General features: G+C 34.7%; 2 protein-coding genes across 11 annotated transcripts in view; one reads left to right on the top strand and one right to left on the bottom strand.

Moving 5' to 3' along the window:
• Positions 1-12,188, bottom strand: part of LOC132705392 (cadherin-related tumor suppressor) — a 162,367-nt gene that overhangs the window by 10,656 nt on the left and 139,523 nt on the right. The window lies entirely within an intron of this gene.
• Positions 5,241-12,188, top strand: part of LOC132705394 (uncharacterized) — a 168,476-nt gene continuing 161,528 nt past the window's right edge. For 2 of the 10 annotated variants that reach the window (XR_009619416.1, XR_009619415.1), the window contains exons 1-2: positions 5,241-6,654; positions 9,446-9,520. The gene's annotated coding sequence lies outside the window, so the exon portion shown is untranslated. Of the gene's footprint in view, positions 6,655-6,707; positions 8,332-8,385; positions 8,641-9,445; positions 9,521-9,573; positions 10,112-12,188 lie in introns of those variants that run through there. The other 8 variants (XR_009619418.1, XR_009619412.1, XR_009619410.1 and 5 more) reach the window with 8 other exon arrangements.

Here is a 12,188-nt window from a genome sequence, read left to right as displayed (position 1 = left end):
AAAAAAAATATATATATATATATATATATATATATATATATATATATATATATATATATATATATATATATATATATATATATATATATATATATATATAAAAGTAACCCCGCCCCCGGCTCCGACATCAACTTTGTTATTTTAAATGGAAAAGCCTATATATTTAGACATTTTTTTAAATCTTTGGGTATAATAAAGGCCACTTTCATAACAAATTCATATTCGAATTTTGCATAGCTTAGGCAGAAATTGAGGTTATGTGTTTTATTTCATATTTTGATTGCCCCATATAAAATTGTGTTGTGACACTACTGATGCAGGTGTTGCAACGAAAATTTAACCACAGACTAAGGAGTTGATGCACTACTTAATCAGTTTGACTGATGCGATTCAGATCATACAGGGGGTCCCAAATAGGTGGTGCGGTTTTGGCGAATTCAAATAAAATCTCAAGATTTTCAAATGGAACACTATATATTTTTAGAACAAAAAATAAGTTAAGTTTGTAATTTATCTTATATTTAAATTTTACTTACTTTTTCAGACATTCGAGGTTTAAGATACCACCCGTATAAATTCTTATTGACTTTAAAGTTGCCCACATTTGGTCACTTGTTGGCAATATTAGGTATTTTTTAAATAGCAAATACTACTTCTTTTAAATATCTAATACTCCAGATATACGAATAAAACCTATTGCCAACAATACAGATTTAATAAAACTTCAGAATTCATATTTAAAGAAACATTTAATACCTAATTATCTAGCTTGATTGCAAATAGCTAAAATAAATAATCGAAGATAACAAATTTGAACAAATAAATCTATAGAAATGGAGTTAACTAAAAAGGGTTCGTTAAATCGGTCCATAAAGTTTTGTTAAAAATGCTATTCTTAAAATGCTCATTTGGCATCAAAACAACAAAGAAATATCCAAATATTTAAAAATGTAGTTGGCTATGACATCACTTTTTTTTTACGCATTAAGGTATAAACAAACTTTGATATTTCTGTTTGTTTTTGTTGTTTTTCATATTTGTATTTAAAAAGTTCATAGTTGTCAAGTGTTTTGTTAGTATATATTTTATCTGTATTTTAGATAAGTTATAGTTTTTTGGTTAACCTATAAACTTTAATTATTTATTTTTGTTATTAGGTATTTTCAATCAAGCTAGATGATTAACCATCAAATGTTTCTTTAAATATGAATTCTGAAGTTCTATTAAATTTGTTAAAGTATAGAGTCAATTTTTTTCAAAATTTCCATCCACGTATTGATGGACACCCTGTATTGTTGGCAATAGGGTTTATTCATATATCTAGAGTATTATATCTTCAAAAGAAGTAGTATCACGTCTTTGATATTTAAACAATACTTAATATTGCCTAATGTTAGCTTTAAATTCAATTTATACAGCTGTTATCTTAATCAATTTCTGCCTAAATTATGAGAAATTCGAATAGGAATTTCTTAAGAAAGTGTCCTTTATTTTAACCAAGGATTCAAGAAATGGTGTTCCATTTAAAATAACAAAGATGATGTCGGGGACACACTTTTGACACACCACACACATTTTTGGTCAGCTAAAGATCGAAAATTAACTTAGGAAGTTACTTACGTTGCATGCTCAGGGGAGAGAGGAAAATTTTCATATGCTTCAATACAGACCGTAATTTAAGAAATAATTGCACCCTGTAACATGTAAAGAGCTGCTCATAATTAAATTTACTGCTTAGCTGAAAGGTTAGTTAGTAGAGTTAACTACTCCAAAAAGTTTTACTTTTCTCCAAAGTTCTGGCACACATTTTATTAAATAACTTCTTAAAGTGAAAATTAACAACTTGTATTTAGTGGCCTGTTGCCACCGTCTTCTCGCAAAAGGCATTTTTATATTTTATAAAAATTTCTGTTTTGTAATGTACTTGAAAATGAAAACTTAACAAACTTAAATAGTAAAAGAATTATTATTTTAACAAATGCTCAAAGTGGTGTCCATTATTCTGGATGCGAACTCTTTTTTGAAATGAGTGCCGAACTCTGGATAACATTTCTTCTGGTATGAAACGGTCTTCTTATCGTACTATCATATCCTTAGATGTCCTTGGCGGTACATTGAAAACAATATTTATGATATATCCTCATAATAAATAGCCTTGACTTGTCTGCCTGGCCAGTTCTGTCGACCTCCTCGTCATATCCATAACTCTTCCTCAGTATGGGAGTTGGAGAGTAGAACGCCGAGGGCTCAGTACTATACAATGCCATTTTTGCAGACCCACTTGTCTTATTAGATTTAGCTAAAATACTCCTGATAAGTTTTGTTTGAACCTAAGTATTGTATCGTCAGCAGTATTATTTCAAAATTTTGAGGAGTTGAATGTTGAACCGAAATTTTGATCTTTGATTGGTTTTTGGTTGTGTATTCCTCGAGAGATGATAGTTTGCTTTTAATATAGTGACCAACTATACTCGTTTACTGAATTTTGTATTCTTTTTTTCGCAAACCGTACTCTTTTCAAATCCTGTACTCTGAAAACATCCGTTTGTATAATTTTATTCTCATTTGTATTTGTAAAACATTTTTTTAGATTATCTTATTTCAATTTCATTAATTAAATATTTAAAATTATTTTGACAGTGATTTCAATTTCACGCGCGCATATCGCACCAAACTCCAGTTTGACAGTGATAGATACTACAGACCTCTTTTTCTAACAACGTCAAAATTACATTTGGGAAAAGATATAGATATATCTATCTCCTCAATATTTGCGTAGGTAATCCCCAGGCTAATCTTTGATGTGCAGTATGCATGGAATGCTTGAGAGTCTTGATGCATGCGTAGTATGAATGGCAACGTTTTATGGCAATTCCTTTTCTGTTTGATTAATTTGAAAACCAACAATTTTGTACTTTTTGTTCAATTTAACAAGATTTGAATTGAATAAAATAAAACAAAATTTTATTTTATTTATCTAGTAAAGGTGAAATTGCATGTAAGTATTAATATTATAGTTTCACTTTCATTTTACTTAAATAGTATCAGATTACAATATTTATTTAAAATCAAAATAAAAATTATATTAGTGATATAATTTTTAGATTATTAATTCAAATATGAGGGAAAAAAGAGTTTCCGTTCATTGTAGTCAAAAATCGTTAAATGCACAGTCTGCAATAGGAAATTTTCATTTGCAATTCATGGACGTAGTACAATAACGGCACACATTGAAACTAAAGTACATAAAACTTTTGGAACTAATGAAAAAAAATTGGCAGTTGTGGAGGGTACTTTCACTTTTCAGACAATAATCCATAATCAAAGTAAATTATTTAAAAAAAATTGTGACGAAAAATTTTCTTGTGCGCGAACAAAATGTGAGTCTATCGTAACCAGCGTATTTAATGAATACTGCAGCAAAATGCTATCAGAAAATCTGGATTCTGTGTCATATATATCAATGAAATAAAACTTTATCCAAATTTAGTAAGGTATTTTGATATTAAGAGCGGTATTTAAATTAATTAATTTGGAATCAATCGAAGTGGAAACATCATACATATTTTTTAATGACTTATTTCGAGTTATAACAGACAACAATTTGAATAAGAAAATTTTTGCGCTCTCGGCTGATAAGACAAATACTAATTTTGGAGGACGCATCCGTAAAGGTGTCAATAATGTCTACACAAAATTACAAGATCTTCTGAAACGAAATATTTTCAATATTTTCAAAATAAATCAAGTTCAATATCAATAGATGTGGAAGTAATTATAACAAATATATATTTATATTTCAAACGGTTTACAGTACAGGTAGCAAGTTTCAAAGAATTTTGTGAAGGGGTGTGATGTTCAATACCAAAAACTGCTTGTTTACTCCAGTCATATGACTTGCTTTTACTCCAGCATTAGAACGCGTTTTGCAGTTATATGATCCACTACGTTCATATTTTTTAAGCCTTGACAAATGTGCTACAATTTTGAAGAAATTCCTTCAAAACGATGTCTTAGAAACTTTTCTTTATTTTATTCCCGGTCAGGCGTCGTTGTTCCATAAAATTACTCTACAAATTGAAGGAGATAAAATTGATATTCAATATAAATCAAGATTTAATGATGGATTTTTACCACTAATTCTAAAGAATAAAGTGACCATTCTGAAAGATTCCAATCCCGGAATAAAAAATGAAATTTTAAAATAAGTTAAATTTTTTTATAAAACTTGCTATGAACATATCGAAGAATGGTGAACTTCAGAGGCATAACTTGTTTCAAATGGACACTCCTAAATAGCAAAATTGAATGGAAAGAAGTTTCTTCAGCAGTCGAATTTATAATGAAGGAAGTAATAGTATATTATGCAGCAAGCGCGGTAAACGGCATTTGACTGACGAGTATATTTGAAATGAGCGGTGCGAGTGTTTAATAAACGAGTGACTTAAAAAGTTTACCGCACGTTTTGCATACTACACTTTTTCTATGACAGGTAGTTTGGGTACATTTTCGAAAAACAACACGAATACATTCACTGCCATGACCGTTAAAATTGACGAACGTCAAAATTCAAGGCGTGGGAAATATCTCCGAAAACATCCGACTGCTCTCAGACCCGTGCGGTAAAATCCCGGAAATGGCCGAAGTGTCTCGGATCCGTGGGAAACGAAACGGACGTGGTAAAATGACGCTTCCCGCTCGCTAGATCGGTGTGTAATCAGGCATTTTACAGAGGGAAGTAGAAAAAAGATATTCTTATTAATGACAATTTTCTCTTTTAAATGAAGAAAAATTGAATAAATGGTACGATGAGGAAATAGAACTTGACAAAAGATGGATAGAAATCTTTGTGCATTTTAGACTAGAACATATCCCACATGAAAATTTAAAAGTTTTAATAGAAATGTCCTTATGTTGTCCAGGCACTGATGTTGCTATTGAAAGGGTATTTTTACTAGGGAATGATTATGAACATCCTAATTCAGCAAAAAAAATCTCTCCCAAGAAAAATGTGTTTTTACAAGAAAATAAAGTTTTGATCGTTTTTTTCTTCTTTTTTTTTTCACCTATGAAATACCCGCAAAGAACAAAAAGTAGTACTTTTAAAAACTTAATACAATTGATTTAATTTTTCTTTCTTTTCGAGTGATTTTAGAGTTGCGTTGTCATTTTGAAAACGTAATTTTAATAAAGCGAACATGTGGGTCGCGACTAACGTTATTATTATTATTATTATATGTTACACCTCTTCTATGAAATCAATATACGTAGTCCCCCTTCTAGTCGCTAGGTGGCACCACAGCTTTAAAGCAGAGCCAAAAAACTGTGGAATAACTTACCATGGACGGTATATTCGCCATCTATGGTCTTAACCTCATTCCTCTTTTTGTGCTTTGGTGGCACATGTTCATTTTTATTCGGCGTCGGTGTTTTCAGCTTTTTTCAGCGTTTTTGGAAGTTAAATGGAGAAGTACAAGTGAGATTTACGTTATTCCTTATCGGATGAAGAAAGAACCTACCTACGACGAAAGATTAAATCTTTCCATCCGCGATTACATAATCGCTAGTGGCGTGGTTCCCATCAACGAGATTTTCTTACAATTGGGAGACGATTTCTTCATCGTCCGGGTTCCGATCGGAATCCCCAGAACTCGAAAGACCCCCCATCTTTCCCACTTATACGACAGCAGTCGTATGTAAGTGTTTCACAATTGGAAGCAATCCTTTTGTGAGGGGGTCGGCCATACATATGGTTTTATATTTTTTCGACATCGAAAAAATAGAGTTTTCTGGCTCGTCCGGCTATGGATGAGGCGCCCGGGATACTGGGACATAATGAACAATTTTTTATGGCTGTTGGAATGCATTTACTCCATCGTAAGTATATTTTTTAGGCCCTTCAATTAATTCTGATGTCATTGTTGAGCCCCTTGAGACGGATTTAAAGCAAAATGGCCTTTAAGCTATGGGGTCGATAGTCCCAACACAAAGTTTGATGTGTCATGACATTTTGGCAAGTCAGATTAATACCTTTTTGAAATCCGGTGTGTCCGAAGATTGTCTCAGTGACCTTTTGCGTTGATATCCTGTGCCGAAGAATTGCCGCTCAATAACTCTCCTAAATTGAATGTGCAGATGAAATCTGCCATCAACAAAGGTGGAAAGAAAAGGGATGAGAGACTGACTGCAACAAGGGGTGCTTTGATGGTGGTTGGTAGGACGCTCTTGACCTTGCTTTTGAAACCGGTTAAGGATGAGTAGTACTTACTTCTCATCGAAATGTTGAGTAATGCAATATTTGTTTTAAGCAAAATACACCATTTAGGTTCAGTATATAGAAGTTCAGCCGCGTTAAGCCTTTCGCTGCATGTATGAAGGAAGTGCTCGTTGATGCTTCTTTGCACTCTTGTTTATATGGAGAAGATTTGGCTGATAGGCTCAAATCAATCAGATTAGCTGCAGATTAGTGGCCGAGTTAAAGTCAGGTGCATCCGGAACAAGGCTTTTATAGCATACAAATTTAAACTCGACCGTCCCACTTCGTTCCCGGAAGTTGCAAGGCTGAAGTGGGTGAAAGTCATTGTACCCTCAAAAGAGGGAATACAGGAAGGTTCGAGAGGAAAGGGGGTGGAGTTGTGTCCCCAGGAAAAAATAGTAAGTACTTTTGTTGAAAGATTGCACGAGTTTCGGAACATTTGGAACTCTAGAACTCAAGATGCACAGATTCTACCTTGGTTAGATGGATATAAAATTCCATTTGCGAGGCCAGTTATACAGGACTTGATTACGACAGATCCTGTTTGGTCCCAACAAGAAAAAGATTCAATTTGTAATGTGGTCAAACACCTGTTAGAGATAAGTGCAATTGCAGTTTGCGAACCTTGTAAGAATCAATTTATTTTACAGATCTTTTTGGTTTCAAAATTGGATGGTTCGGTTTGATTAGTTTTAAATTTAAAGAAACTGAATGCTTTTATTGACACTTGTCATTTTAAACTGGAAGACAGAAAATTAGTAGAAACACTCTTCACAAGGAAGTCCTTTATGACCACTCTGGACTTGAAAGAAGCTTACTTTCTAGTCCCAATAATTGAAAATCAAAAGAATTTTCTAAGATTTTATTTTGATGCTCTCTGTTATCAGTTTAACGTGTTACCCTTTGGTTTATGCACCGCCCCGTGGGCCTTTACAGAATTAATGAAATCTGTGGTTTCTTATCTCCCTGCCAAGGCTTTTCCCTCAATAGTTTATTTAGATAACTTTACTATTTGGTGATAGTTAGCTATCCTTAAAAAATGTTCCAGTAACTTGCAACACACTGATTAGGTTGGGTTATGTTATTAATTATAAGAATGTTTTACATCCTTCGAAATCCCGTAAATTTTTAGGTTTTGTTTTTTTGAATCCCACCACTTGTTTTTTCTGATGAGTAAGTAAGTTTTGCAATTTGAACCGTTGCGAAATAAGAGTCTTTGCCGAGCTTTGTGCTGTGCTAGTTTTCAGTTTGCCCAGCAGTTTGTTACAGTTGGGTATATACTAAGAATTTTTGAGAGAATCAAATATCTAGCCCTTCAAGACTCTGTCGATAATTATGATATTTGGATGATAATTCCTTGTAATTTACGGAGGGATTTTATGTGATGGCTAAAAAGTTTACAGAATCCTGAATGCCCTGTAAGGCAGCAATGTTACAAACTTGAGATTTTCTCAGATGGTACTCCTTTGGGTTGGGGAATTGTGCCAGAGAACTTTGGAGTCCTAGGGAAGCTCAGTTTCATATTAATGCACTAGAATTAACTGCGGCCTCATTTGGTCTCTAATGCTTCGCCTCGTATTTGACTAACTGCGAGACACTTTTGAGGATTGATAACACAACTGCTATTTTGTATGTAAATAGAATAGGGTGAGTAAAATTTCCTGTTTTAAACGAAATTTCGAGGCGCCTTGGGGTTGGTGTGAAGAAAGGAGGTTATGGGTTAAAGCATCTTACATTCGATCTTCCGATAATTTTGAAGCGCATAAGGAACCCACGAATTTGAATTTTGATGGTGAATGGTACCTTTCGGACAATGCTTTTGCTAAAATAACAAGCAAATTTGGATTCCCATAAATCGAACTGTTTGCTTCTCGCCTAAGTAAGAAATGCGGAAAGTTTATTTCCTAATTTCCAGATCCGGAGGCATCTAATGAAGACTCGTTTACTGTTTTTTGGAGCGACAGTTTCTTCTATGTTTTCCCCCCGTTTTGCTTGTTGCCACTTGTTTTACGAAAAATCAAGGCTGATTGAGCTACAGGGATCGCAGTAATCCCTTACGGGCACAGCCAGCATTGGTTTGCTTTTTTTTCATGGGAGGCGTTGTAGTTATTTATTGTTTCTAATTCCAGACAAATTACCTTCTTCTTTTGACAGGAGAGGTCACCCTTTGTGGAAATCCCTTACCCTGGCTGCAGGGATTTTGTCAGGCAAGCATTCCAGAAGATTTGCTGGATATTTTTCTATCATCTGTTCAGAGCGCTACCTTGAGGCATTTAATACCTGCATGCATTTAAACTTTGGTGGAGCTTCTACGAAAGGAGGGGAGTGGAGTGTTATTACTTCTCACCTAGGCTGTATTGGATTTCCTTACTATTCATTTTAGACAAGGCAAGTCCTATGGCTCATTGAGTTCTTTCAGTGCAGCACGGCCTTATTTTTGGATCAGGTTTATTTAACAATGCAAATCTAACTAGGTTTTTTAAGGTGTTTATAATCTAAGGCCAAGTAAACCAAGATATAACAGCACTTGGGGCCCTAGTTATGTCCCTGACTTTGTAAAAGGGTTACGTTCTAATGACTTGTCATTAGGATTTCCTTACTATTCATTTTAGACAAGGCAAGTCCTATGGCTCATTGAGTTCTTTCAGTGCAGCACGGCCTTATTTTTGGATCAGGTTTATTTAACAATGCAAATCTAACTAGGTTTTTTAAGGTGTTTATAATCTAAGGCCAAGTAAACCAAGATATAACAGCACTTGGGGCCCTAGTTATGTCCCTGACTTTGTAAAAGGGTTACGTTCTAATGACTTGTCATTAAAGCAATTAAATTAGTTTCTCCTACTGAAGTTAACGATTGTACATAGAGTCCAAACGCTCTCTCTTATAGAATTGGTCAACATAAAATCATTTCCAGATGGATTAGAAATTAGAATAACGAATCAAATTAAGATTTCAGCTATAAATAAGACTCGACCTGTTTTTTAATTTTGCATAAATATGAAGATGTAAATCTTTGTGTGGTTTCAAATATATTATTGAGAGGGCCAGTGCTTTAAGAGGCAGTGAATCTCGTTTACTCATTACATTTAAAAAGCCTTGTAGGGCAGCAACTATACCCAACAAAAGTAGATGAATAAAGATAACTTTAGAAGATAGTGGTGTCTACACTTTTATTTTTACTGTTCACAGAACTCGACATGCCTCAACATCGTCTGCGTTTTGTAAAGGTGTTTCAATTGATATGATTGGAAAAACGGCAGATTGGTGAGAATGCTCTAAATGTTTTCCCCTTTTATATAATAGACCTATTTGTACAGCAAGTGCAGGCCTTTTTGTTAATGCCACATTTGGGACATAGAATTTTTCAGAAGGTTTGTTTTCTCGGATAGCCATTTATTTTGTATTTGTACTCGAGGCTTTCATAAACTTTCTGGATTTCCTTATATAGCCGAATAAAATCGTTTTATAACAAATTTGCTGAGTTGCCTTTGAAAGTCTACGTATATTGATTTCATAGAAGAGGTGTAACATATAATTCAATGATCAAACGAACTTACCTGGTAAGTGAAGTTCGATCGTAATTATATGTTACACCTCTTCGTAGAAATCACCCATTCCCGCCCAATTTACTGTTCTGAACAGTACTAAAATGCCCTTTGGCAAATTTATTATAAACGGGCTTTAAAATAGAATGAGGTTAAGACCATAGATGGCGAATATACCGTCCATGGTAAGTTATTCCACAGTTTTTTGGCTCTGCTTTAAAGCTGTGGTGCCACCTAGCGACTAGAAGGGGGACTACGTATATTGATTTCTACGAAGAGGTGTAACATATAATTACGATCGAACTTCACTTACCAGGTAAGTTCGTTTGATCATTGAATTATTGGTCGAGTGCCTCGCCCGGCGCGTATCGACTCCGGCAGAAAAAGACAAAGTGGTTACGGTGCACGTAGATTGCCGGCGGTAGTACTGTGAACGGAAAACGTCACCTCCGCGCGCGGAAACTACGCGCTGCCGCGGGTCGGCGAGCGGAGCGTCGGGGACGGGGGGGAGGTCAGAAGAGGTCAAACAACCAGCGCCCCCGAGGCAATTCAAATAAATACTAAATAATATCGCGAGTGGGCCCCGAGGACTGAAGCTCGTTAACGTAGCCCCGACGTGATGATTCGATATCGATTTTTTTTTTAATTTGCGGCGTATTTGTTCGCCGTTAATATCTATAAATTTATTGCAACTCTACTGTGCACTTGATGGCGGACGAGTTTTCGCTTTTTCGTTGATTCGGGACCAAACGATTGAAAAAATTTTACCCGACGAAGATAAAACAGACAGGGGCGTTTACGAACTGGTTTAAATTAGAGTCAAACACTTTTTCCCCTATCTATAAAAATAAAATGGCAGAGGGTGCTTAAGTGTTTTTGTAACAAATTGGAACAAACAAAGTTAGAGATGAACTCAAAACAAACTTCTTGTATAAAAGAAATTTCTTTCTGGGCAATAAAACGAATCTCGACGTTCTTTACGTTACATTAGCTCACTTGCTGCCCGATATTTTTTGAAAAAGTTAACAATATTTCTCGAAGCCACTGGTTTTAAGTTGTGCGCGACTATTAAAAAAAAGAAATTTCTTCGGATAGTCATATTTTAAAAGACAGATAGTTTATTGTATTTTTTGTCATAAATGGCTACAAAATATATGAAAAAGAAGAAATATGCAATTCAATTTTAAAACATGACGGAAAAATTAAATTTGTGTTGAAGTGTTAGAAGTAATCGTTGGTAGCATTGAAAATCTTTGGCAGTTTGAGCAATATAGACATATCAGGACCAGATTTTTTTTTTATAAGGATTGATTTTTGTTGAAAAATAATATTTTCCGGGCACGCACAAATATGCATTAATTAGGCAATCGAAACCACCTGATCAATATCAATCAATATCTAGGGCGAATATTTGTAACAGGTCAAGAAAATCATTTGTGTGGTGAGTATTGAAGTGTTCAAGTCGATTTTTGCCGCATCCTATTTTGTATATTCTTTATTATTACAAGAAAATCTCGATATTGGTAATATAAAACAACTGTAATAATGTTTTCTTTACTATATAAAATGCTTTTTTTAGATATCAGATGAAACTACAATTAATAGATAGTTTCCATTTTTTTTAGATATACTATTCAATTAATGGAGTTCCATCAGTCACCAATATGAATATTATAATCTGTTTGGTGTTTTCCTTATTTTTTCAAAATTGATTTTTCGGTTACCAGGGAAGAAATTTCACAGATATATGGTGGAAGAGGAAAAACACCACTCTTTTGTGATAAATGAAGTCGGCCTCTTAACAAGTGAAAAGTGGCCTCGACAGTGTTTTGGGCTGTTATAGTAATATAAAATTGCTACACTAACGAAAGTCGATGCTTTTACACACTACTTACCGAGAGCTAAGTAAACCAAAAGGCATTTTAAAACCAAAAATTAATAACAGGTCGTTGGATTGTCTAATTCATTGTCAGAAATAACCTAGAAGTTTCCGAGATTCCAATATATACATCACCGAAATGGCCCTCGCAGTATGCAAAACTATTGACATATTTCAATTTTTGGTGGATTTCTTTGATATAAATTTAATTAGCATTGATCCCAGAGCAAGCGGCAGATGAAACCGTTCGTATGGTGTCTTACTGCTGCTGAAGAGCCAAGGCAAAAGGCCCTTAAGGAATTCTTTGGCAGGGGCGCCGCGGCCGCTTCCTTATACGGGCTCCGCGTCATTTTTACCAAACTCAAAAATAATATGCCACGACCGCGGTACGGTATACCGCCCTCGGGCATCCGTCGGAACCGTAAAACCGCACCGGCGATCCTATCTGCTGCGCGAGCTCTAATAGTCAACCGACAACGACCTGTTTCATTCGTGTCAACTCTGACCC

This window comes from Cylas formicarius, unplaced genomic scaffold, assembly GCF_029955315.1.
Source record: "Cylas formicarius isolate icCylForm1 unplaced genomic scaffold, icCylForm1.1 PGA_scaffold_7__23_contigs__length_41026272, whole genome shotgun sequence".
In the NCBI taxonomy this organism is placed as follows: Eukaryota; Metazoa; Arthropoda; class Insecta; order Coleoptera; family Brentidae; genus Cylas; species Cylas formicarius.
Note: the sequence above shows the minus strand (reverse complement) of the source record. Positions and strands in the feature narration are given on the sequence as shown.